At 52.3% G+C, this 23,786-nt stretch overlaps 1 protein-coding gene across 4 annotated transcripts in view; it reads left to right on the top strand.

The window, feature by feature from the left end:
• B3GALT4 (beta-1,3-galactosyltransferase 4) overlaps positions 1-23,786 on the top strand; it is a 150,143-nt gene that overhangs the window by 67,186 nt on the left and 59,171 nt on the right. Inside the window, exon 1 of one of the 4 annotated variants that reach the window (XM_069241881.1) lies at positions 10,716-10,839. The exons of 2 other annotated variants lie outside the window; for them this stretch is intronic. The gene's annotated coding sequence lies outside the window, so the exon portion shown is untranslated. Of the gene's footprint in view, positions 1-10,715; positions 10,840-21,356; positions 21,460-23,786 lie in introns of those variants that run through there. One more of the 4 variants, XM_069241885.1, reaches the window with a different exon arrangement.

A 23,786-nucleotide genomic window follows, 5' to 3' on the forward strand; every position in this document is an offset into this window, starting at 1 on the left:
TAGAAAATGGTACCAGTGGTACCCAGGGATGGTAAAAGGGGTCCCAGGGCTGCAGCACTGATAGTGCCACCCTGTGTGACCCAATTAAAAGCAAAGCCTGAAGAGCTGCCATGTCAGCCTGCACGAGCAGCTTGTCTGCTTGCGTTCGACTCTGCGCACACCAAGTACAGGCAGAGTCCCTTTACTGCCCATAGTACAGGTTGGTCACCCCTAAGGAAGGCTTCCTATAGCTCAGGTGGCAGGATTCTCATGTGCAGAATTAGCTAGCATATACTCTGGTGTCATCTGTAGAGGATGCCCACCAAGATACCAGCTTTCTCCTGCCTTGGTGGGCTCTCCTGAGCCATTTCTCGCCAACACTAGAGTCTGCCCTTCTGCTGGTAGTGCTAACACTTCCCAGGACAGAGACAAAGGACCTGGGTAGGTCGGAGGTCACCACTCCGCCCTCCCAGGATGGCTAGTGTTTACAGTGATCAAGGCAGTGAGCCCCAAAGGCTTCACCATCCTTGATATTTAGTCGTGTCCCCCACTCGAGGACAAAGCCCTTCCCTCCCGGACAAAACTGGCAGGCTGGAAAATTAGTAATTCGGTAGGCGTACACCTTCCAGAGACTAGCCACACGTTACGGTGGGATAGGAGGTAGGTACAGCCAGGGGACGGTTCTGCCATGTTGGCAAACCTTACGGATAATGGGTTCTGGGTAGAAAAGTGATGTACTCCAACAGGAAGTCATCATTTCAGGGGCGGCTAGCCACAGGACCAGTAGCCCACTGGCCACTGTCCCCCACACCCTTAATGTTCCTTAAACCAGAACATAAGGGGCTCCCCTGGCACCAGAACCTCAGTTCTGACTTTGAAATCAAGAAGAGGCACAAAGAAGATGTCACCGACAACATGACTTCGGACTCCACTGCGGCGTAGAGGACACTTATGTTCCCTGAGGAGACAATATACTGGAACTGTGTGGTGACGTGTGCCTGTGGTGAAAACTCATTGCCCCCAGCAAGAGGGACTTCAGTGGATGCCAGAGTCTGAAGCAGACTCCCCTGACTGTTGGTACTAGTCACCTGAAACCTGCAGAAGAATTGTTGTGCTGCATCCCAGAAGTGCAACCCAACAGGCCCCTCTTGAGTGATCCGAAAGAGAGTCGGTGACCTGCACCCTGGGAATGATAGTGAGGCTTTCACCAAGTTTCAACCCACAACCCCCTTCCAGATGACCTCCAGCTGACAAAATAATCGTAGACTACTTTTGCCACTACCAAGGCTTGTCTGTCACCAGCCTGGTAACTGAAGGCTTCTTAGAGATCACTGACTCCAGAGCAGTTCCCCAGCACAGTGACCGACGTCAGCAATGACCCACTCCTGAGAACCTGCATCTTGAAGGAGGTGCCTTCAAGAGGAGCAGCAAAGCATCTTTGGCACCACCAGTCACAGTGATTGACAGCTGCAAGGTCACCGCTGCACCCAGAGCCGCTTTACCTGGTGATGAAGTTCCAGCTTTGGAATCCAGGTCCTGGAACCCCAAAGTTCTCCACTTTCCAAGGGTAGAGTGTGAGTCCACCCTGAAGTGTTTGTTTGCCAAGTGTTGCATTTTGACAACACCCGCGGATCCCATCAGCACTAAGTACAGCCAGAGCACCTGTGCACCCGGACCCCCTGGGCAAGGTAACTAGACTGTTGAGGCTTAGGTTAGGGACCCGCAAGACCTTAATACCAAGTGGTGTCCCCGGAGCTCACTCCACAAGTGACCGATTGTACACTGTGATTTTCCCCATTGACTTCAACGGGAGTCGATTCAACATTAAAAGCACTCTAATTTTCAAAGCTTTAAAAATGTACAACTCGGGTTGTCTGTAAAATACAAATTTTGTGTTGGTGTCTAAATTAAAATATAAATCTGCTTTATTTTTCTGAATTGGTGTCAGATTTCTTTCAAGTCGTTTCATTTACTTATTGTCCATGTGGTTGTTGTGAAATGCTTTACACATGTTCCTCTAAGCAGCCTGACTGCTCTTTGCCACACTACCAGGACTGAGCTAAGATTCACTAGTGTGAACCGGAGGTCCACTTCTGGGCGACGTGTTAGTATTACATGGTAAGACTCCCCAGTCACACCACATAATGTTGCCACCTTGCAAAATTCTTGTCTTGGAGTTCATGAGTCCTTATGTTTGCTTTGTTACGTTCTTGTCTTCGAGTCAATGAGTTCTTCTGTTGGCATTGATACGTTTTTGTCTTGGAGTTTATGTGTCCTTGTGTTTGTGTTGATTCGTCCTTGTCATGGAATTAATGTCTCCTTCTGTTGGCGTTGATACGTTCTTGAAGTTTATGAGTACTTCTGTTGGGGTTGATTCGTCCTTGTCTTGGAGTTCAAGAGTCCTTGTGTTTGTGTTGCTACGTTCTTGTCTTGGAGTTCATGAGTTCTTCTGTTGGCCTTGATATGTTCTTGTCTTGGAGTTCATGAGTACTTCTTTTGATGTTGATACGTCTGTGTTCCCCCTCCCAATAGGGAGTGGACACCGGAAGGGTGTACTCACCCTCAGGCATTGGCTACTGCCTTCTGACCCCTGTAATGCCCCTAAATCCAGGACTTAAGGGCTCCCTGAGCCTAGCTCATCAGATTCCTGGTGACCTCAAGAAGAAGAAAAGAAGAATGACTGCTAAGCCGACCCCCAGCAGCATAGGCTGAAGGCACCAACTGCTTGGCCCCAGCCCTACAGGCCTGTCTCCAGCTTCTGAAGGACCAGCGACCTCTTAAAAGCCTCAAGAGGACTGCCTGCAGCCCAGAGGACCAAGATCTCCCATGGACAGTGGCCCTGTCCAGAAAGAAACTCTAACAAAGGACTACAGAAACACCTCAGATCCACACGTTCTGCCTACTCTGCACCTGACGCCCACGGCCCTTGTTCAGGTGGCCCAACCGACAAGCGCTGGTCCCCAGGCAATTCCGACCTAATGTCCACCCTGGGTTGACCCCTCCAGTCCAACACAGTGGCACCTGCAGTCTAAATCTGGAGGACACCCCTGACCACGACAGAACTTGACAAAGATTCCCGATGCCGAGAGGTACCCCTGGCACCTGCAGCCCTCTGGCCTTGAGGAATGCGATCTTCAGTGCAGCAAAGTCCAGTAGGCAGCCGTCCTCCTTGTCCAGCCTTTGATTTCCTGGAACCGACTCCCTGGACTTCACCTGCAGCATCTTTGTGACTCCCGGGACCTCCTGTAGGAAAGCATTGTGAGCCCAACGCTGTGTTTGCACCCAGCTGCCCCTGCGCAGCTGAGGGTGTGTGTTTGGTGCTGACCTGTGGTCCACCCGGTGCTCCTCTAAACCCCCCAGGTCTGCCCTCCGAAGACGTGGGTAGTTGCCTGCAAGCAGGCCTGATTCTGCGTGCCCCCAGTCTCCATAGGAGCCTATGTTAAATCGACCTCAACTTTGACCTCTTCACCTGGCCAGCCCCATGTTGCTGGTGGTGGGTGTTTGGGGTTAACTTGAACGCCAACCTGTGGACATCATAACCACTGGAGAGTGGAACTGTAAGTCTTGTACCTACCTCGAAAATGTACTAACGTTTCTTACCCCCTAGAACTGTCTTTGAAAATTGCACTGTCAACTTTTGAAACAGATTATTGCTATTTATTCGAAAACCGTATAACTTGGCAAATTGAAACAAAGTGATATTGATATATATGTTGGATACTTACTTGCAAATGTACTTACCTGCAACTTGAATCTTGTGGTTCTAGAAATAAAGTAACAAAATATATTTTTGCTATATAAAAACCATTGGTCTGGAGTTAAGTCATTGAGTGTGTGCTTCTTCTATTCTCTGTGTGTGTACAACAAATGCTTTGCACTAACCTCTGATAAGCCTAACTGCTAGACCACACTACCACAAAAGAGAGCATTAGTATTATCTACTTTAGCCTCTGTTAAGCCTCTGGGGAACCCTTGGACTCTGTGCTCACTATATCTCATCTTGATATAGTATATACAGAGCCAGCTTCCTACACGTCTGGCGGTCTCAGCATTTCAAATCCGCCAAGGCAGTGTTGCAAGAGCGCTGCCCTAGGGATTATGAGTCTCATTCCGCCAGCCTTTCCTTGGCGGTTAACACCGCCATGGAAAGGCTGGCGGAACAGGGGACTCGGGCCCCCATGCACAGCCCGTCGCACAATTCACTGTGCTAATTACGGGCAGTGAAATTAGCGACGGGTGCTGACGCCATTAGGAGCCAGCGTCAATGAGAAGGCCCCGCGGGAAACTCAAAATAGGGCCGGCGGGGACTTGACCGCACTGGCGGTCAAATGGCGGCAATGCTGCCCGCTGAACTCATAATGACCCCCATATCACATTTTGATATAGTATGTACAGAGCCAGCTTTCTACTAAGTGTCCTTCTGTTTGTAAGTGTTCTTCTGTTTGTGTTGATACTTTCTTGGCATGGAGTTCATGCATTCTTACGTTGGCATTGAGTTGGCGTTGATCCATGCTTATATTGGAGTTCTTGTGCTCTTGTGTTGGTAGTGACATATTTTTGTGTTGATCTTCATGTATTCATGTCTCGACGCTCCTACAATGTTATCTTGAAGTTCACACATACTTGTGTTTCAACTTGATTTATCCTCTTGTTGGCTAATGTTTCCATGTTTTGGTGTCAACGTGTTCTTGTGTGGATGAAACTCTCTTCGTACCACTACTCCACTCTCCAGTGGTCTGCTCTTCTGTTCTGACCATTGTCAAGTTACAGAGTGAGACACTATATAAGAGAGCCAGGAAATGTAGCGCATGGAGGAGATAAAAACAGGGCAGTGGAGACTACAATTGAAGAGAAGAATAACTTCCAGGATCAGATTAGATCTACACCACCTCATAAAACTCCACTGGCTCCCGGTTCAGAAGAGATGGCGGTTCCCGCTCCTCACCCATGAGTTCAGGGCATTGTACTAGTCAGGACATGCCAATATCAACCACCGCCCGAGATACCGCAAACCCTCCAGACACCTCTGCGCTGCTTCGCTCGTGCTGGCCCGTGCTTCCCGCATACAACGCTCCTTCACCGACCTCACAGCCAAAGCCTGGAACAGCCCCCCTGCACCCCAGGACCCCCACTACTCCACAGGAGTTCCGTAGGACGCTGAATACCTGGCCCTGACTGAGACCCTGGACCCTGCCAGCGCCTGGATGCTCTCACGGGTTACAAGTCGCGCTCTACAAGTTGATTGATTGATTAGGTCTGAAACTTTCTGCTCCAGCCACCAGAGGCCCAGTAGGTAACTTCCAGGTCACAGTGGGCAAAACCCCAAAAAGTGTTAGAGACACTGAAGTCTGTGTCTGGCAACATCATTGTTTTTTAAATTCTTCCGCTTGACGCTCTAGTTTGCTCCCTTCACCTTTATTGTTTTTCCCTTCATCGGGTCCCTCGAATTCTCTCATCCCTAGTCCTTGTACTGAACCTTATTTTGTCTTGGACTGAGTTTGATATTCAACCGAACTGTAATGTTTGTACTGACACCTGCCTTTCCCTCTGCTGATGACTACAAACCTGCTTTTTGTACTTGGCCTTGGCTTTCCCCTTTTGACTACGATTTTACCTTCCAGTACCAGAATGCACAACTTATCTATGATTCTGAGGCAGGTTTCCAGGTTTGCCCAGGGGCTAGATATGATGATGCCTCCTCTCACACCAGTTAAGCCGCACCACACTTTTGTCATAGCACTTACGTGTTACGGACAGCGAGTCATAGCGTGCTTCTGCAAAGCCGTGCCATCTACTTCCAAGAGTCCAGACCAGGTCTTCTAACAGCCATTTGGCTGAAAATGAGCAACACACTAGACCAAAGTCTAACTTTACTACTTTTCGGTATTCATAAAGGTAAAGTTAGACCAAAACTCTAACTGAGACCAAAAGGCTAACTTTACTAGTAGTAAAGTTAGACTTTTGAGCTTACTTAGAATTTTGGTGTAATTTAGACTTTTTATCTAACTTTACCTTTGTGAATACCAAATAGTAGTAAAGTTAGCCTTTTGGTGTAAGTTAGACTTTTGGTCCAACCTTACCTTTGCAAATCAGAACCATTCTCTCTCTCTAATATTCACCCCCGCTCCCTGCTTTCTTGGAGTGCGTTACGGTGAGTGGGACTATCTGTAAGGGAGGACGGTGGGATTAACTTGCTGTCCTTTGAGCCACATTAGATGGGTCATAACTACCCTCTGGATAAGCGGTGCTTCCGTAAGGGCACACCACCAAGGACCACTTCCGAGACTCTTCTCCCACAACTCAGCTATGCTTCTGGCTCCAGTTTCTTTCTCACACTACCCAGAGTCTAGAGCTGGCTTCTCCTTCTCCCTCTGAGACACTCTAAGCTGCATCCAGTCTGGCCTCTTAGACACACATACACACTTGTCCTTCCTTCCCTGAGTTTTAGAACTCCACTATATTGTAGCCCTAACAAGGACCACTATGGTGGTGTCCCATCTCCCCCTCAGATTATGACACTGATCCTCGGTCGACCTAAAAAGGACCACTATGGTGGTGTGCCATCTCCCCCTCAGATGATGACACTGATCCTCGGTCGACCTAACAAGGACCACTATGGTGGTGTGCCATCTCCCCCTCAGATGATGACTCTGCTCCTGGGTCGACCTAACAAGTACCACTGTGGATTTGTCCCATATCCCCCTAAGATGCTATAACTACGCTCCTGGGTCCACCTTGCAAGGGCTTCTACGGTGGTGTCCTGTCTCTTCCTGAGATGCTATAACTCCGCTTCTGTGGTCCACCTAACAAGGGCCACTATGGCAGTGTTCTGTCTCTCCCTGACAATCTCTAACTCCGCTTCTGGGTCCACCTAACAAGGACCACTGTCAGGAATCCTCCATCTTGCCTGAGTTGTTATAAATTTGCGTCTAAGACTGCCTATGATGGACCATTACTTTGCCATCCTGCCTCTACCCGAATTGTCATAACTAATTTTGAGCAGACCCACACAGACAACCATGCGTCTTCACGTTAGTTTCGTGACATCACCTCTCTTTCTAGGGCTCCGCTCCCACAACCCTTTGCCAGACTGCACAGTACTTTCCCAACCACAGACTTCATGTTTGTCTCAGTATCCCGCAGACATCACCCAGCCTGTCCCTCCCAGGCATGCTTATTTTGGGATTCATGGAATGTAGGGACCAAACTGAAGCACAACCCATCAAACTAATAAACTAAAAATGCCTCAGCCCAGTAGCATCATACCTGGTTTGAGGGGTCATAATCTCCAACACAGAGCAGGCAGACCTACCAGCTCACGGAGTACCACCGCATGTCGCAAGATATCCGCTCTCTTCACAAGGTCCCCTGGTGAGGATCCAATATCACACTGTGAGCACCAGGTGAGCTGGAAATCCTACTCAGTGGATTTACAGTCTGTGGGCCCAATTCACAAGAGTAAACTTAGATCTGAAGTCCAAGGATCTATTCACAAGAGTAAATTTAGACCTGAAGTCCAAGGGATCTATTCACAAAGGTAAACTTAGACCTGAAGTCCAAGTGATCTATTCACAGAGGTAAACTTAGACCTGAAGTCCAAGTGATCTATTCACAGAGGTAAACTTAGACCTGAAGTCCAAGTGATCTATTCACAGAGGTAAACTTAGTCCTGAAGTCCAAGGGATCTATTCACAGAGTTAAACTTAGACCTGAAGTCCAAGGGATCTATTCACAGAGGTAAACTTAGACCTGAAGTCCAAGTGATCTATTCACAGAGGTAAACTTAGGCCTGAAGTCCAAGGGATCTATTCACAGAGGTAAACTTAGTCCTGAAGTCCAAGGGATCTATTCACAGAGGTAAACTTAGACCTGAAGTCCAAGAGATCTATTCACAAAGGTAAACTTAGACCTGACGTCCAAGGGATCTATTCACAGAGGTAAACTTAGACCTGAAGTCCAAGTGATCTATTCACAGAGGTAAACTTAGTCCTGAAGTCCAAGGATCTATTCACAGAGGTAAACTTAGACATGAAGTCCAAGTATATATTCACAAAGGTAAACTTAGACCTGAAGTCCAAGTTTAGATCTGAAGTCTATGTTCACCTTTGTGAATTGTGCCTTTCGACTTCAAGTATAAACTTAGAGTTCAGGTTTGAGTTTGTGAACTGGGCCCTTATACTTCAAGTCTAAGCTTAAACTTCTGGTCTAAACTTAGACTCCAGGTGTAAGTTCAGTTTTGTGAATTGGGCCCTTCTACTTCAGGTCTACACTTCGACATTAGATCTAAATTTAGACTCCAGGTCTAAGTTTACCTTTGTGAATAGATCCCTTAGAATTCAGGGCTAAACTTATACTCCAGGATAAACTTAGACTTCAGGATAAACTTAGACTTCAGGTCTAAGTTTCTCTTTGTGAATTGAATTAGATCAGGGTCGACTTTAGGGTGGTGCAACCGGTGCAGCTGCACCTGGTGCTGACTTTGGTGGGGGGTGGGGGTTGCTGTGTTTAAAAAAATATTTTTGGTTTAAAAGCAGGTGAACTTCCATGTGCTTCCAGCAGCTTTCAGGCAACAATAAAAATGACAAGATAAATCTGGTGATTAATGTCCCTACTGGTGAGAGATCAGAATTCTGCCTAGTGGCAGGTTTGACACGCCGTAAAGTATCGCAGAGGGTTAATGCGCCTGTTGCAAAGAACGTGTACATGCAGATCAGAGAACTGAGTGCGAGTAAACCATGATTGCAATATAAAGAATAAAATGTTTGTCAGAGAGGGGCTATGGAGAGATGAGGAGCACTGTTGAAGAGTGTTAGGGAATTCATGGAGAAAGAAGGAATGAGGGGGCGCACCAAAAAAGATTGTTTTACCGGGCGCCATCAACACTAAAGCCGGCCTTAGACTTCAGGTCTAAATTTACCTTTGTGAATTGGGCCCTTCTACTTCAGGTCTAAGCTTAGACTTCAGGTGTAAATGTATTTTTGTGAATCGGGCGCTTAGTGTGGCGTGCCTGTGCTCGCACTCCGGGCCACGCCCACTCCAGTGCCCCCCATGGTAACTCCAGCTGGCCTGCAAGCCCCGCCCCATATCCAGGCCCCGCCTGCTGGTTGCAGGTCTGATCAGGACACATGCTGCCTTTTGTTCTCACTAATCCAGGATGACAGGGCTCAGCCAAGTACACTTAGGCCGAGGTATCAAGACTTCCTGAGCTTCTTTCCAGCCTCAGGGCGATCAGCCTCCTCAGACACATCCCTCTGCTATTGTAACTTAGAAGTAGTCTTTTTTCCCTTTCCCCTGCCAGAAGCTGTCTTTCCTTTCTACTCCCTCCCTTCCTGTATCTCCACCTGCCACAGACCTTGGGATATGAACTTAATCAAGGAACTACCCACAGGCAGGTTTGCAGCAGAACTCAGGACCTCATGGGCACAACTGCTGGTCGCAGTGCACAGAAAGCATCACAACTATTGGCACGCCCTTAAACTCCATGTGGAGATCAAAATATTCTGTTGTAATTTGTTGGCCTATCACTTACTAGTAATTATATAAACAATTAAAAACACCTTATATGGAAACAAGGTGGATCAATCAGGCGTGTCCCCGGTGGGCTGGAAGGGTGGGGAGCCGTTTTTGTTTGGGGGGGGGGGGGAGAGTTGTAGAAGTGCAGCTGTTTTAAAAGCACAGCCGAGTTCCTTGTATATCCATCAGTTTGCAGGCAACAATAAAAGTGCCAATATAGCTCTGGTGATTAAAACCCGTGGGAGTTATGTAGGAACGCCCCCCACAACGCCCATGGGACGCCCCCCTTGCGCAGAGTAGGGAAATGCAGTGATTAGCGCTCTGTTGCCTTAATCAAGATTTATGGGGCCATTTAAAGGCACAGAATGTAGCTTCATTAATCTGACTTCAGAGCCTTGCCTCACCCATGGACCACTACGTGTGGCCAAGCGTGATGCAGGGCTCTCAGAAATGTGCCCTTAATCTTTTTGTAAAATTAGGGAAGCTTGGGAGCACATTCTCTGCAGATCCACCCACTTCGACCGCTCCATGTGAGCACCCAGTGAGCTCTGGATGGAGGCAGACACCCGCGGACCTGTCGCCTGGCTCTGCCCAGGTGCGGGCACTGATGATCTCCGCAGGGGCAGACGAGCCCTTCCACAGCTAGACAGAGTGCGTCAAGGGTTGATGATGCCCATTGTGCTGGCTTCAATCCGGCATATTCCATGGGCCTTTTGTATGCATTGCCACAACTGTCAGACAGCAGAGCTATCCTTCGCGTTACAGAGCCCTCTCGTGCTCTCAGATCAGACGACAGAGCTATCCTAGAGGATGCACAACCCTCAGTCAGCAGAGCTATCCCTCGGGTTACACAGCTCTCATGCTCTGATCTTACACAGCAGAGCTATCCCACAGCGTACACAACCCTCAGGCAGCAGAGCTATTTCTCTGGATACACAACCCTGAGACAGCAGAGCTATCCTTCAGACGGCAGAGCTACCCCACAGGATACACAACCCTCAGACAACAGAGCTATCCCTCAGGATACACAACCCTCAGACAGCAGAGCTATCCCTCAGACAGCAGAGCTATCCCTCAGGCCAGACAGGCCCTGGCCTCCCAGTGCCTGCTCCCTCCCCCCGGCAGCTGTGTCTACCAGCATAATACCACTGGTGTGACCACATTCCTGCCGCCTCACCTGTGAGCGGTACCGGGGGAGGGTAGTCCGGAGATAGGCTGGGGTGGCAGTCTGCGGCACGTGATCACTCTCCTACTCCCGTCCGGAGACTGAGGAGGACTGATCCCAGAAAGGCACGACGTTGGCGGCGAGCGATCAACCCCAGGTGGGGTTCTAGGCTGTCACCACAGGTGAGGGTTCAGAGTCACCACAGATGAGGGCTCAGCACAGGTGAGGGCTCGGGGGTCAGCACAGGTGAGGGCTGAGGGATCGACTCATGTGAGGGCTCAGCACCGGTGAGGGCTGAGGGGTCAGCACAGATGAGGGCTCACGGCTCCCCGCAGGCGAGGGCTCAGGGTTTGCCACAGGTGAGGGCTCAGGGTTTGCCACAGGTGAGGGCTCAGGGCTTTCCACAGGTGAGGGGTCAGCACAGGTGGGAGCTCAGGGGTCACCACAGATGAGGGCTCAGCACAGATGAGAGCGCGGGGGTCAGCACAGGTGAGGGCTCAGGGATTGCCACATGTGAGGGCTCAGCACCGGTGAAGGCTGAGGGGTCAGCACAGATGAGGGCTTAGGGCTCCCCGCAGGCGAGGGCTCAGGGTTCGCCACTGGTGAGGGCTAAGGCAGTGGTTCCCAAACATTTTCGACCCACGGCTCCCTTGATCTATTGGCCACTGGCTGCGGCTCCCCATTATGTTACTTTTTGTTGGCGGGTGGGGGATGTAAGCCTGGCCTAGGGAGTAAATCCATTTTTCTCCCTGAAAAGAATTGGGATGACGCCAATGAAGGTATTGTAATTCTATATATAACTGTAAAAAATAAAAATGTAACAGTTGTTTAATTACAGCATGCATAGGGTTTTTTAGTAAGGGGAAAATATTGGTTGACGTAACCCTAGTAAAATGGGCAGGTCTCATTTTTATGTAGTTATAACATAACTGTTTAAATATTGTGAAATGTAGAATCCCTTTAGTTGTGTTTAACCACCAGAGGGCGCTCAAGGACAAAATTAAAAAAGAGCTGCTACAACTGAGTAGTTTTATTTTGTACGAACTGGCCCAAGGGCTATAAATAGCTCAGTGGTTCCCAAACTGTGTGGGCGCCCCTGGCTAGTTTTGATGGCGCACCAGCGAGCCGCGGCGCACAGATTGGGAACCACTGGGCTAAGGGGTCACCACAGAGGAGGGCTGAGGGGTCAGCACAGGTGAGGGCTCAGGACTCCACACAGGTGAAGGCCTCAGGGGTTCAGCAGAGGTGAGGGCTCAGGGATCAGCACTGGTGAGGGCTCCCCACAGGTGAGGGGTCAGGCTTGTCACCACAGGTGAGGGCTGATGGGTCAGCACAGGTGAGGGCTCAGGGGTCACCACAGATGAGGGCTCAGCACAGGTGGGGCCTTGGGGGTCAGCACGGGTGAGGGCTCAGGACTTGCCACATGTGAGGGCTGAGGGGGTCAGCCCCGGTGAGGGTTGAGGGGTCAGCACAGATGAGGGCTCAGGGTTCCCCGCAGTTGAGGGCTCACAGTTCGCCACTAATGAGGGCTCAGCACACGTGAGGGCTCGGGGGTCAGGACAGGTGAGGACTCAGGGGTCACCACAGATGAGGGCTCAGCACCAGTGAGGGCTGAGGGGTCAACACAGATGACGGCTCAGGGCTCCCCGCAGGTGAGGGCTCAGGGTTCGCCACAGGTGAGGGCTCAGGGCTTTCCGTAGGTGAGAGGTCAGCACAGGTGAGAGCTCAGGGGTCACCACAGATGAGGGCTCATCACAGGTGAGGGCTCGGGGCTCAGCACAGGTGAGGGCTCGGGGCTCAGCACAGGTGAGGGCTCAGCACAGGTGAGGGCTTAGTGGTCACAACAGATGAGGGCTCAGCACAGGTGAGGGCTCGGGGGTCACCAAAGATGAGGGCTCAGGGCTCGCCACATGTGAGGGCTGAGGGGTCAGCACCGGTGAGGGTTCAGGGCTCCCAAAAGGTGAAGGCTCAGGGGGTCAGCACAGGTGAGGGCTCAGGAATCAGCACAGGTGTGGGGTCAGGCTTGTCACCACAGGTGAGGGCTCAGGGCTCACCACTGATGAGGGGTCAGGGCTGTCACCACAAGTGAAGTCTAAGGGGTCGCCACAGCGGAGGCTCAGGGGTTAACCACAGGTGAGGGTTCGGGGCTCACACAGGTGAGGGCTGAGGGTCAGCACAGGTGATGGCTCAGGGGTCACCACAGGTGATGGCTCGGGGGTCACCAAACTCTGCTGTGAGGGGACCCGACGCTCCCTACACTTCCAACAGAGGCACTTTACACAGGTTCCACAGTGGAAGGTAAATGGGATTCTGTGAGGGGTTCCTTGGGGGGGTCATTGGAATACGACAGAGGGTCCTGTGTATTAGGATCACACCTCAGGTACACACAGAATTGTGTCACATGATGACACCTCAGGTACACACAGGGTTGTGCCACAGGATCACACCTCAGGTACACACAGGATTGTGCCACGGGATCACACCTCAGGTACACACAGGGTTGTGTAACAGGATGACACCTCAGGTACACACCGGGTTGTGTCACAGGATCACACCTCAGGTACACACCGGGTTGTGTCATAGGATCATGTATAGGACACATACTGTAATGTGGTGTGGGATGACACCTCGGGTACACACAGGGTTTGTCACATGATGATACCTCAGGTACACACTGGGTTGTGTCACAGGATCACACCTCAGGTACACACAGGATTGTGTCACATGATGACACCTCAGGTACACACAGGGTTGTGCCACAGGATCACACCTCAGGCACACACAGGATTGTGTCACATGATGACACCTCAGGTACACACAGGGTTGTGCCACAGGATCACACCTCAGGTACACACCGGGTTGTGTCATAGGATCATGTATGGGACACATACTGTAATGTGGTGTGGGATGACACCTCGGGTACACACAGGGTTTGCCACATGATGATACCTCAGGTACACACTGGGTTGTGTCACAGGATGACACCTCAGGTACACACGGGGTTGTGTCATAGCATCATGTATGGGACACATACTGTAATGTGCTGTGGGATGACACATCAGCTACACACAGGGTTGTGTCACAGGATCACACCTCACGTACACACCGGTTGCGTCATAGGATCATGTATGGGACGCATACTGTAATGTGCTATGGGGTGACACCTCAGGTACACACAGAATTGAGTGACATGATGACACCTCGGGTACACACTGGGTTGTGTTATAGGATCACACCTCACGTACACACATGGTTGTGTCACAGGATCACACCTCACGTACACACCGGGTTGTGTCATGGGATCATGTATGGGATACTTACTGTAATGTGCCGTGGGATGATATCTCAGGTACACACAGGGTTGTGTCACACGTTGACACCTCCGGTACACACCGGTTGCGTCGTAGGATCATGTATGGAACACATACTGTAATGTGCTGTGGGATGATATCTCTGGTAGACACTGGGTTGTGTCACATGATGACACCTCAGGTACACACGGGTTTGTGTCATAGGATCACACCTCCAGTACACACAGGGTTGTGTCACAGGATCACACCTCACGTACACACAGGGTTGTGTCATAGGATCATGTATGGGACACATACTGTAATCTGTTGTGAGATGACACCTCAGGTACACACAGGATTGTGTCATAGGATCACACCTCGGATACACACAGGGTTGTGTCATAGAATCACCCCTCCGGTAGACAGAGGGTTGTATCACAGGGTGACACCTCAGGTACACACAGGGATGTGTCATAGGATCACACCTCACATACACACCAGGTTGTGTCATAGGATCCTATACGAGACACATACTGTAATGTCCTGTGGGATGATATCTCTGGTAGACACTGGGTTGTGTCACATGATGACACCTCAGGTACACACTGGGTTGTGTCACGGGATCATGTATGGAACACATACTGTAATGTGCTGTGGGATGATATCTCTGGTAGACACTGGGTTGTGTCACAGGATCACACCTCAGGTACACACTGGGTTGTGTCACAGGATCATGTATGGAACACATACTGTAATGTGCTGTGGGGTGATATATCAGGTAGACACTGGGTTGTGTCACAGGATCACACCTCGGGTACACACAGGGTTGTGTCACAGGATCATGTATGGAACACATACTGTAATGTGCTGTGGGATGACACCTCAGGTACACACAGGGTTAAGTCACAGGATCACACCTCGGGTACACACAGGGTTGTGTCACAGGATGACACCTCAGGTACACACTGGGTTGTGTCACAGGATCATGTATGGGATACATACAGTAATGTGCTGTGGGATGATATCTCTGGTAGACACTGGGTTGTGTCACAGGATCACACCTCGGGTACACACAGGGTTGTGTCACAGGATCATGTATGGAACACATACTGTAATGTGCTGTGGGATGACACCTCAGGTACACACAGGGTTAAGTCACAGGATCACACCTCGGGTACACACCGGGTTGTGTCATAGGATCATGTATGGGATACATACTGTAATGTGCCGTGGGGTGATATCTCAGGTACACATAGGGTTATGTCACAAGATGACACCTCAGATACACACAGGGTTGTGTCACAGGATGACACCTCAGATACACACAGGGTTGTGTCACAGGATGACACCTCAGATACACACAGGGTTGTGTCACAGGATGACACCTCAGATACACACAGGGTCGTGTCACAGGATCACACCTCAAGTACACACAGGGTTGTGCAATAGGATAACACCACAGGTACACACCGGGTTGTGTCATACGATCATGTATGGGACACCTACTGTAATGTGCTGTGGGATGACACCTCAGGTACACAGAGGGTTGTGTCATGGGATCATGTATGAGATGCATACTGTAATGTGCTGTGAGATGATATCTCAGGTAAACACAGGGTTGTGTCATAGGGTCACACCTCAAGTACACACAGGATTGTGTAACAGGATCAAATCTCAGGTACACAAAGGGTTGTGTCACACGATCACACCTCAGGTACACACCGGGGTTTGTCACAGGATCATGTATGGGACACATACTGTAATGTTCTGTGAGATGACACCTCAGGTACACACCGGGTTTTGTCACAGGATGACACCTCAGGTACCCACAGGAATGTGTCATAGGATGACACCTCAGCTACACACAGGGTTGTGTCATAGAATCATGTATTGGACACATACTGTAATGTGCTGTGGGATGATATCTCAGGTACACACAGGGTTGTGTCACAGGATCACACCTCGGGTACACACAGGGATATGTCATAGAATGACACCTCACGTACACACCGGGTTGTGTCATAGATTCCTATACGAGACACATACTGTAATGTCCTGTGGGATGATATCTCTGGTAGACACTGGGTCGTGTCACAGGATGGCACCTCAGGTACCCACAGGGTTGTGTCACAGGATCACACTTCGGGTACACACGAGGCTGTGTCACAGGATCATGTATGGGACACATACTGTAATGTGCTGTGGGATGCTGAGGGTAACAAAGGACTTGTGTTAGAGAATTGTGTACAATCCTGTCAGGTACTCGTACGGGGAGGGGCGGGGTGTCATTGAACCTGTCTCCGATGAGGGGGTGGGGGCATAGGACACTGTCACACGATCCAAAGCGGGATGATTATGGGGGGGGGGCACTAATGGAGCGTGGGATCGTGAAGATGGAGGGAGGGGGGAAATAAATTAGGAGGGTAGGTGATGGTGAATGGAGGCTTGGTGCGGAAGGAGGGTGTGCTGTGATGGAGGGATGCTATGCAGGTGATGAGGAGGGGGTGTGGATGGAAGGAGGGGGGGTGCTGGTGATGGGATGCTATGTGGGTGATGAGGGAGGGGTGTGGATGGAAGGAGGAGGGTGCTGGTGATGGAGGGACGCTATGTAGGTGATGAGGGGGTGTGGATGAAAGGAGGGGGTGCTGGTGATGGAGGGATGCTATGTGGGTGATGAGGGGGAGAGGTGTGGATGGAAGGTGGGGGGCTGTGGATGGGAGGAGGGGGGTGCTGGTGATGGAGGGATGCTATGTGGGTGATGAGGGGGGGTGTGGATGGAAGGAGGAGGGTGCTGGTGATGGAGGGATGCTATGTAGGTGATGAGGGAGGAGTATGGATGGGAGGAGGGGGTGCTGGTGATGGAGGGATGCTCTGTAGGTGATGAGGAGGGGGTGTGGATGGAAGGAGGGGGGGTGCTGGTGATGGAGGGATGCTATGCAGGTGATGAGGAGGGGGTGTGGATGGAAGGAGTGGGGGTGCTGGTGATGGGATGCTATGTGGGTGATGAGGGAGGGGTGTGGATGGGAGGAGGTGTGGTGCTGTGATGGAGGGATGCTATGTGGGTGATGAGGGGGTGTGGATGGGAGGAGGGGGGTGCTGGTGATGGAGGGATGCTACGTGGGTGATGAGGGAGGGGTGTGGATGGAAGGAGGAGGGTGCTGGTGATGGAGGGATGCTATGTGGGTGATGAGGGAGGGGTGTGGATGGAAGGAGGAGGGGTGCTGGTGATGGAGGGATGCTATGTGGGTGATGAGGAGGGGGTGTGGATGGGAGGAGGGGGGTGCTGGTGATGGAGGGATGCTATGTGGGTGATGAGGGAGGGGTGTGGATGGAAGGAGGAGGGTGCTGGTGATGGAGGGATGCTATGTAGGTGATGAGGGAGGGCTGTGGATGGAAGGAGGAGGGGTGCTGGTGATGGAGGGATGCTATGTGTGTGATGAGGAGGGGTGTGGATGGGAGGAGGTGTGGTGCTGTGATGGAGGGATGCTATGTGGGTGATGAGGGAGGGGTGTGGATGGGAGGAGGTGTGGTGCTGTGATGGAGGGATGCTATGTGGGTGATGAGGAGGGGGTGTGGATGGGAGGAGGGGGTGCTGGTGATGGAGGGATGCTATGTGGGTGATGAGGGAGGGGTGTGGATGGAAGGAGGAGGGTGCTGGTGATGGAGGGATGCTATGTAGGTGAGGGAGGGCTGTGGATGGAAGGAGGAGGGGTGCTGGTGATGGAGGGATGCTATGTGGGTGATGAGGAGGTGTGGATGGGAGGAGGGGGGTGCTGGTGATGGAGGGATGCTATGTGGGTGATGAGGGAGGGGTGTGGATGGAAGGAGGAGGGTGCTGGTGATGGAGGGATGCTATGTAGGTGATGAGGGAGGGCTGTGGATGGAAGGAGGAGGGGAGCTGGTGATGGAGGGATGCTATGTGGGTGATGAGGAGGGGGTGTGGATGGGAGGAGGGGGGTGCTGGTGATGGAGGGATGCTATGTGGGTGATGAGCGAGGGGTGTGGATGGAAGGGGGGGAGCTGTGATGGAGGGATGCTATGTAGGTGATGAGGGAGGGGGTGTGGATGGAAGGAGGGGTGCTGGTGATGGAGGGATGCTATGTGGGTGATAAGGGAGGGGTGTGGATGAAAGGAGGGGGTGCGGGTGATGGAGGGATGCTATGTGGGTGATGAGGGAGGGGTGTGGATGGAAGGAGGTGTGGTGCTGTGACGGAGGGATGCTATGTGGGTGATGAGGGAGGGGTGTGGATGGAAGGAGGAGGGTGCTGGTGATGGAGGGATGCTATGTGGGTGATGAGGGAGGGGTGTGGATGGAAGGAGGAGGGTGCTGGTGATGGAGGGATGCTATGTGGGTGATGAGGGAGGGGTGTGGATGGAAGGAGGAGGGGTGCTGGTGATGGAGGGATGCTATGTGGGTGATAGGAGGGGGTGTGGATGGGAGGAGGAGGGTGCTGGTGATGGAGGGATGCTATGTGGGTGATGAGGGAGGGGTGTGGATGGGAGGAGGTGTGGTGCTGTGATGGAGGGATGCTATGTAGGTGATGAGGAGGGGGTGTGGATGGGAGGAGGGGGGTGCTGGTGATGGAGGGATGCTATGTGGGTGATGAGGGAGGGGTGTGGATGGAAGGAGGGGGGAGCTGTGATGGAGGGATGCTATGTAGGTGATGAGGGAGGGGGTGTGGATGGAAGGAGGGGTGCTGGTGATGGAGGGATGCTATGTGGGTGATGAGGGAGGGGTGTGGATGGAAGGTGGGGTGCTGGTGATGGAGGGATGCTATGTAGGTGATGAGGAGGGGTGTGGATGGGAGGAGGGGGGGTGCTGTGATGGAGGGATGCTATGTGGGTGATGAGGAGGGGTGTGGATGGGAGGAGGAGGCTGCTGGTGATGGAGGGATGCTATGTGGGTGATGAGGGAGGGGTGTGGATGGAAGGAGGAGGGTGCTGGTGACGGAGGGATGCTATGTGGGTGATGAGGGAGGGGTGTGGATGGGAGGAGGTGTGGTGCTGTGATGGAGGGATGCTATGTGGGTGATGAGGGAGGGGTGTGGATGGAAGGAGGGGGGTGCTGGTGATGGAGGGATGCTATATGGGGGAGGGGTGTGGTTGGGAGGAGGTAGGGGTGCTATTGATGGAGGGATGCTATGTGGGTGATGAGGAGGGGGTGTGGATGGGAGGAGGAGGGTGCTGGTGATGGAGGGATGCTATGTGGGTGATGAGGGAGGGGTGTGGATGGAAGGAGGGGGTGCTGGTGATGGAGGGATGCTATGTGGGTGATGAGGAGGGGGTGTGGATGGAAGGAGGTGGGAGCTGTGATGGAGGGATGCTATGGAGGTGATGAGGGAGGGGTGTGGATGGAAGGAGGGGGTGCTGTGATGGAGGGATGCTATGGAGCTGATGAGGGAGGGGTGTGGATGGGAGGAGGGGGTGCTGGTGATGGAGGGATGCTGTGTGGGTGATGAGGGAGGGGTGTGGATGGGAGGAGGAAGGGTGCTGGTGATGGAGGGATGCTATGTGGGTGATGAGGGAGGGGTGTGGATGGGAGGAGGAGGGTGCTGGTGATGGAGGGATGCTATGTAGGTGATGAGGAGGGGTGTGGATGGGAGGAGGGGGGTGCTGGTGATGGAGGGATGCTATGTGGGTGATGAGGGGTAGGGGTGTGGATGGAAGGAGGTGTGGTGCTGTGACGGAGGGATGCTATGTGGGTGATGAGGGAGGGGTGTGGATGGAAGGAGGGAGAGGTGCTGGTGATGGAGGGATGCTGTGTGGGTGATGAGGAGGGGTGTGGATGGAAGGAGGAGGGGTGCTGGTGATGGAGGGATGCTATGTAGGTGATGAGGGGGAGGGTGTGGATGGGAGGAGGGACGGGTGCTGGTGATGGAGGGATGCTATGTGGGTGATGAGGGAGGGGTGTGGTTGGGAGGAGGAGGGTGCTGGTGATGGAGGGATGCTATGTGGGTGATGAGGGAGGGGTGCTGGTGAAGGAGGGATGCTATGTGGTTGATGAGGGAGGGGTGTGGATGGAAGGAGGGGGGTGCTGGTGATGGAGGGATGCTATGTGGGTGATGAGGGAGGGGTGTGGATGGAAGGAGGGAGGGTGCTGTGACGGAGGGATGCTATGTGGGTGATGAGGGAGGGGTGTGGATGGAAGGAGGGGGGTGCTGGTGATGGAGGGATGCTATGTGGGTGATGGGGGAGGGGTGTGGTTGGGAGGAGGGGTGCTGTGATGGAGGGATGCTATGTAGGTGATGAGGAGGAGGGTGTGGATGGGGGGGCTGGTGATGGAGGGATGCTGTGTGGGTGATGAGGGAGGGGTGTGGATGAAAGGAGGGGGTGCTGGTGATGGAGGGATGCTATGTGGGTGATGAGGGGGAGAGGTGTGGATGGAAGGTGGGGGGCTGTGGATGGGAGGAGGGGGGTGCTGGTGATGGAGGGATGCTATGTGGGTGATGAGGGGGAGAGGTGTGGATGGAAGGAGGGAGGGTGCTGGTGATGGAGGGATGCTATGTGGGTGATGAGGAGGGGGTGTGGATGGAAGGAGGAGGGTGCTGGTGATGGAGGGATGCTATGTGGGTGATGAGGGAGGGGTGTGGATGGGGGTGCTGGTGATGGAGGGATGTTATGTAAGTGATGAGGGAGGGGTGTGGATGGGAGGAGGGACGGGTGCTGGTGATGGAGGGATGCTATGTAGGTGATGAGGGAGGGGTGTGGATGGGGGTGCGGGTGATGGAGGGATGCTATGTGGGTGATGAGGGAGGGGTGTGGATGGGAGGAGGTGTGGTGCTGTGATGGAGGGATGCTATGTGGGTGATGAGGGAGGGGTGTGGATGGAAGGAGGCAGGGTGCTGGTGATGGAGGAATGCTATGTAGGTGATGAGGGGGAGGGTGTGCATGGGGGTGCTGGTGATGGAGGGATGCTATGTAGGTGATGAGGGGGAGGGTGTGGATGGGAGGAGGGACGGGTGCTGGTGATGGAGGGATGCTATGTAGGTGATGAGGGTGGGGGTGTGGATGGAAGGAGGAGGGTGCTGGTGATGGAGGGATGCTATGTGGGTGATGAGAGGGACGGGTGTGGATGGAAGGAGGGGGTGCTGTGATGGAGGGATGCTATGTAGGTGATGAGGAGGGGTGTGGATGGGAGGAGGGACGGGTGCTGGTGATGGAGGGAAGGCTTATGATGGAGAGGATGCGAGAGTAAGTGGTGACGGGGGCGGTCATGTGGGGGGGCGGTGATGGAGGGAGGGATGGTGATTGTGGAGGAAGGGCGGGCGGTGGGAGTGCCTGCCGAGGGCTCCTCTGGACCTGGGGAGTCAGGGGGGGGGGGGGGGGGCAGTGCCTGCACAGCCGCGGTGGGATGCTAAGAGGAGGTGCGGGGCGCAGGAGGCTCTTCATCCTGCCACTGGGGGGGAGGGGGGAAGGAAAGAGGGGGGAAAGGAGGGGCGGCCCCGTCAGTCTTCAGCAGAGAGCCCCCCCGACGAGGAGCCCGAAGGAGCAGCCCCCCCACTTCCGGTGCAGGTGAGTGCTCCAGACCCCCCTACCCCCCAAGCCTTGCTGCCTGCCCCCACCCCCTTCCTGTATCTCCTCACCCCCTGGCTGCATCCTCCCTCCCCCTCACTTTCCCCATCCGCTCCCGCCCTTCTCCGCGGCCGCCATGCAGCCTTCTGGTTTATAAATAGATGTATGAGCGCCTCATGGTAGCAGGAAGAGAACAAGGCACTGCAGCCCACTGCAGCCCAGAGCCTGTATGTAGAACAAGGCACTGCAGCCCTCTGTCAAGAGATCCGAGCCTGTAGAACAAGACACTGCAGCCCTCTGTCAAGAAATCAGAGCCTGTAGAAGAAGGCCCTCTAGCCCTCTGTCAAGAGATCAGAGCCAGTAGAATGAGGCACTGCAGCCCAGAGCCTGTGGAACAAGGCACTGCAGTCCTCTGTCAAGAGATCAGAGCCAGTAGAACAAGGCACTGCAGCCCAGAGCCTGTGGAACAAGGCACTGCAGCCCTCTGTCAAGAGATCAGAGCCAGTAGAACAAGGCACTGCAGCCCTCTGTCAAGAGATCAGAGCCTGTAGAACAAGGCCCTCCAGCCCTCTGTCAAGAGATCAGAGCCTGTAGAACAAGGCCCTCCAGCCCTCTGTCAAGAGATCAGAGCCTGTAGAACAAGGCACTGCAGCCCTCAGTCAAGAGATCAGAGCCTGTTGAACAAGACACTGCAACCCAGAGCCTATAGAACAGGTGAGTGCAAACCCCAGCCAACAGATCAGAGGCTGTAGAACAAGGCACTGCAACCCAGAGCCTTTAGAACAGGTGAGTACAATCCCCAGCCACCAGATCAGAGGCTGTAGAACAAGGCACTGCAACCCAGAGCCTGTAGTACAGGTCAGTACAAACCCCAGCCAACAGATTAGAACAACCCCAGCAACAGATCAGAGGCTGCAGAATGAGACACTGCAACCCAGAGCCTGTAGAACAAGCCACTGCAACCCCAGCCCATACCGCTGTAAAAACACAAAACCTCAGATCTGTCAGAATAAATCAGTTCCAAATGGAATCTTCCACCTCAGTGCGACATTATACAGAAGGAGGACCCAAATCACGTCCCGGCACTAGGACTAGGCCGGCCTGTAGAGTGGTGAAAGCACACTGAGTGCCACTTACCAACATCTATTCAGTGCCTCGGACGATGACCAGCTGACACGAGGAAGTCCTAGTCTGCACCTCGGGGGACCTTGGGTCACTCCTTGATTCACAAGTGCTACTGGACAGCTTCGGTGTTGGTCTAAAGTTCGATCCTGTAGAAAAAAGCGAGACCAACATTAGCACCTTAGGCGATGGCCAGCTAGTGTCCGAGAATACTAGCTCTGGATCTGCTGGACACCATGAGTGACCAGGGAGCTTCTGATGTTAACAAGCACATCCACACCTTAGACGATGGACATCCAGTGCTAGAGAAAACCTACTCAACACCTGCTCCACATCTTGGATGACCAAGGGCCTTCTGACGTTAAGGAGCACTTCAAACCCTAGACGATGACCCACCAGAATTATAGAAGTCTGATAAACACCTGCTCAACACCTTTGGTGACCAAGGACCTTTCAGCGTTAATAGACGATGACCCATCAGAATTAGAGAAGTCTGGTTAAAACCCTGCTCAACATCTTGGGTGAACAAGGACCTTCAGACATTAATAGACGCTGACCAAACAGACTTAGAAAAGTTCTGCTAAACACCTGATCCACATCTTGGGTGACCAAGGACCTTCCGACATTAAGGACCACATCAAACCTTAGACGATGAACCACCAGAACTGGAGAAGACTGGCTAAACACCTGCTCATGATCTTGATGACCAAGGGCCTTCCAAGATTAAAAGATGATAACCCACCAGAATTAGAGTAGACCTGCTAAACACCTGCTCAACATCTTGGGTGATCAAGGACCTTCTGATATTAATAGACAATTAACCACTAGAAGTATAGATGTCCTGCTAACCACCTGCTCTGCATCTTAGGTGACCAAGGACCTCATCAAAACTTAGATGATGACCCACCAGAATTAGAGAAGTCTTGTTAAACACTCAACTTCTTGGGTGACCAAGGATCTTCCGACATTAAAGAGCACATCAAAACGTAGTCAATGACCACCCAGAAATATAGAAGTCTGGTTAAGCACGTGCTCAACATCTTGGGTGAGCAAAGACCTTCTGACATTAAGAAGCACATCAAACCTTAGTCGATGACTCACCAGAATTACAGTTACACTCAGGCCCATATTTATACTTTTTTAGTGTCGCTTTTGCGTCATTTTTTGACACTAAAGCGGCGTAAACTTAGAAAATACAATTATAT

The sequence above is a fragment of the Pleurodeles waltl genome, chromosome 6 (assembly GCF_031143425.1).
Source record: "Pleurodeles waltl isolate 20211129_DDA chromosome 6, aPleWal1.hap1.20221129, whole genome shotgun sequence".
In the NCBI taxonomy this organism is placed as follows: Eukaryota; Metazoa; Chordata; class Amphibia; order Caudata; family Salamandridae; genus Pleurodeles; species Pleurodeles waltl.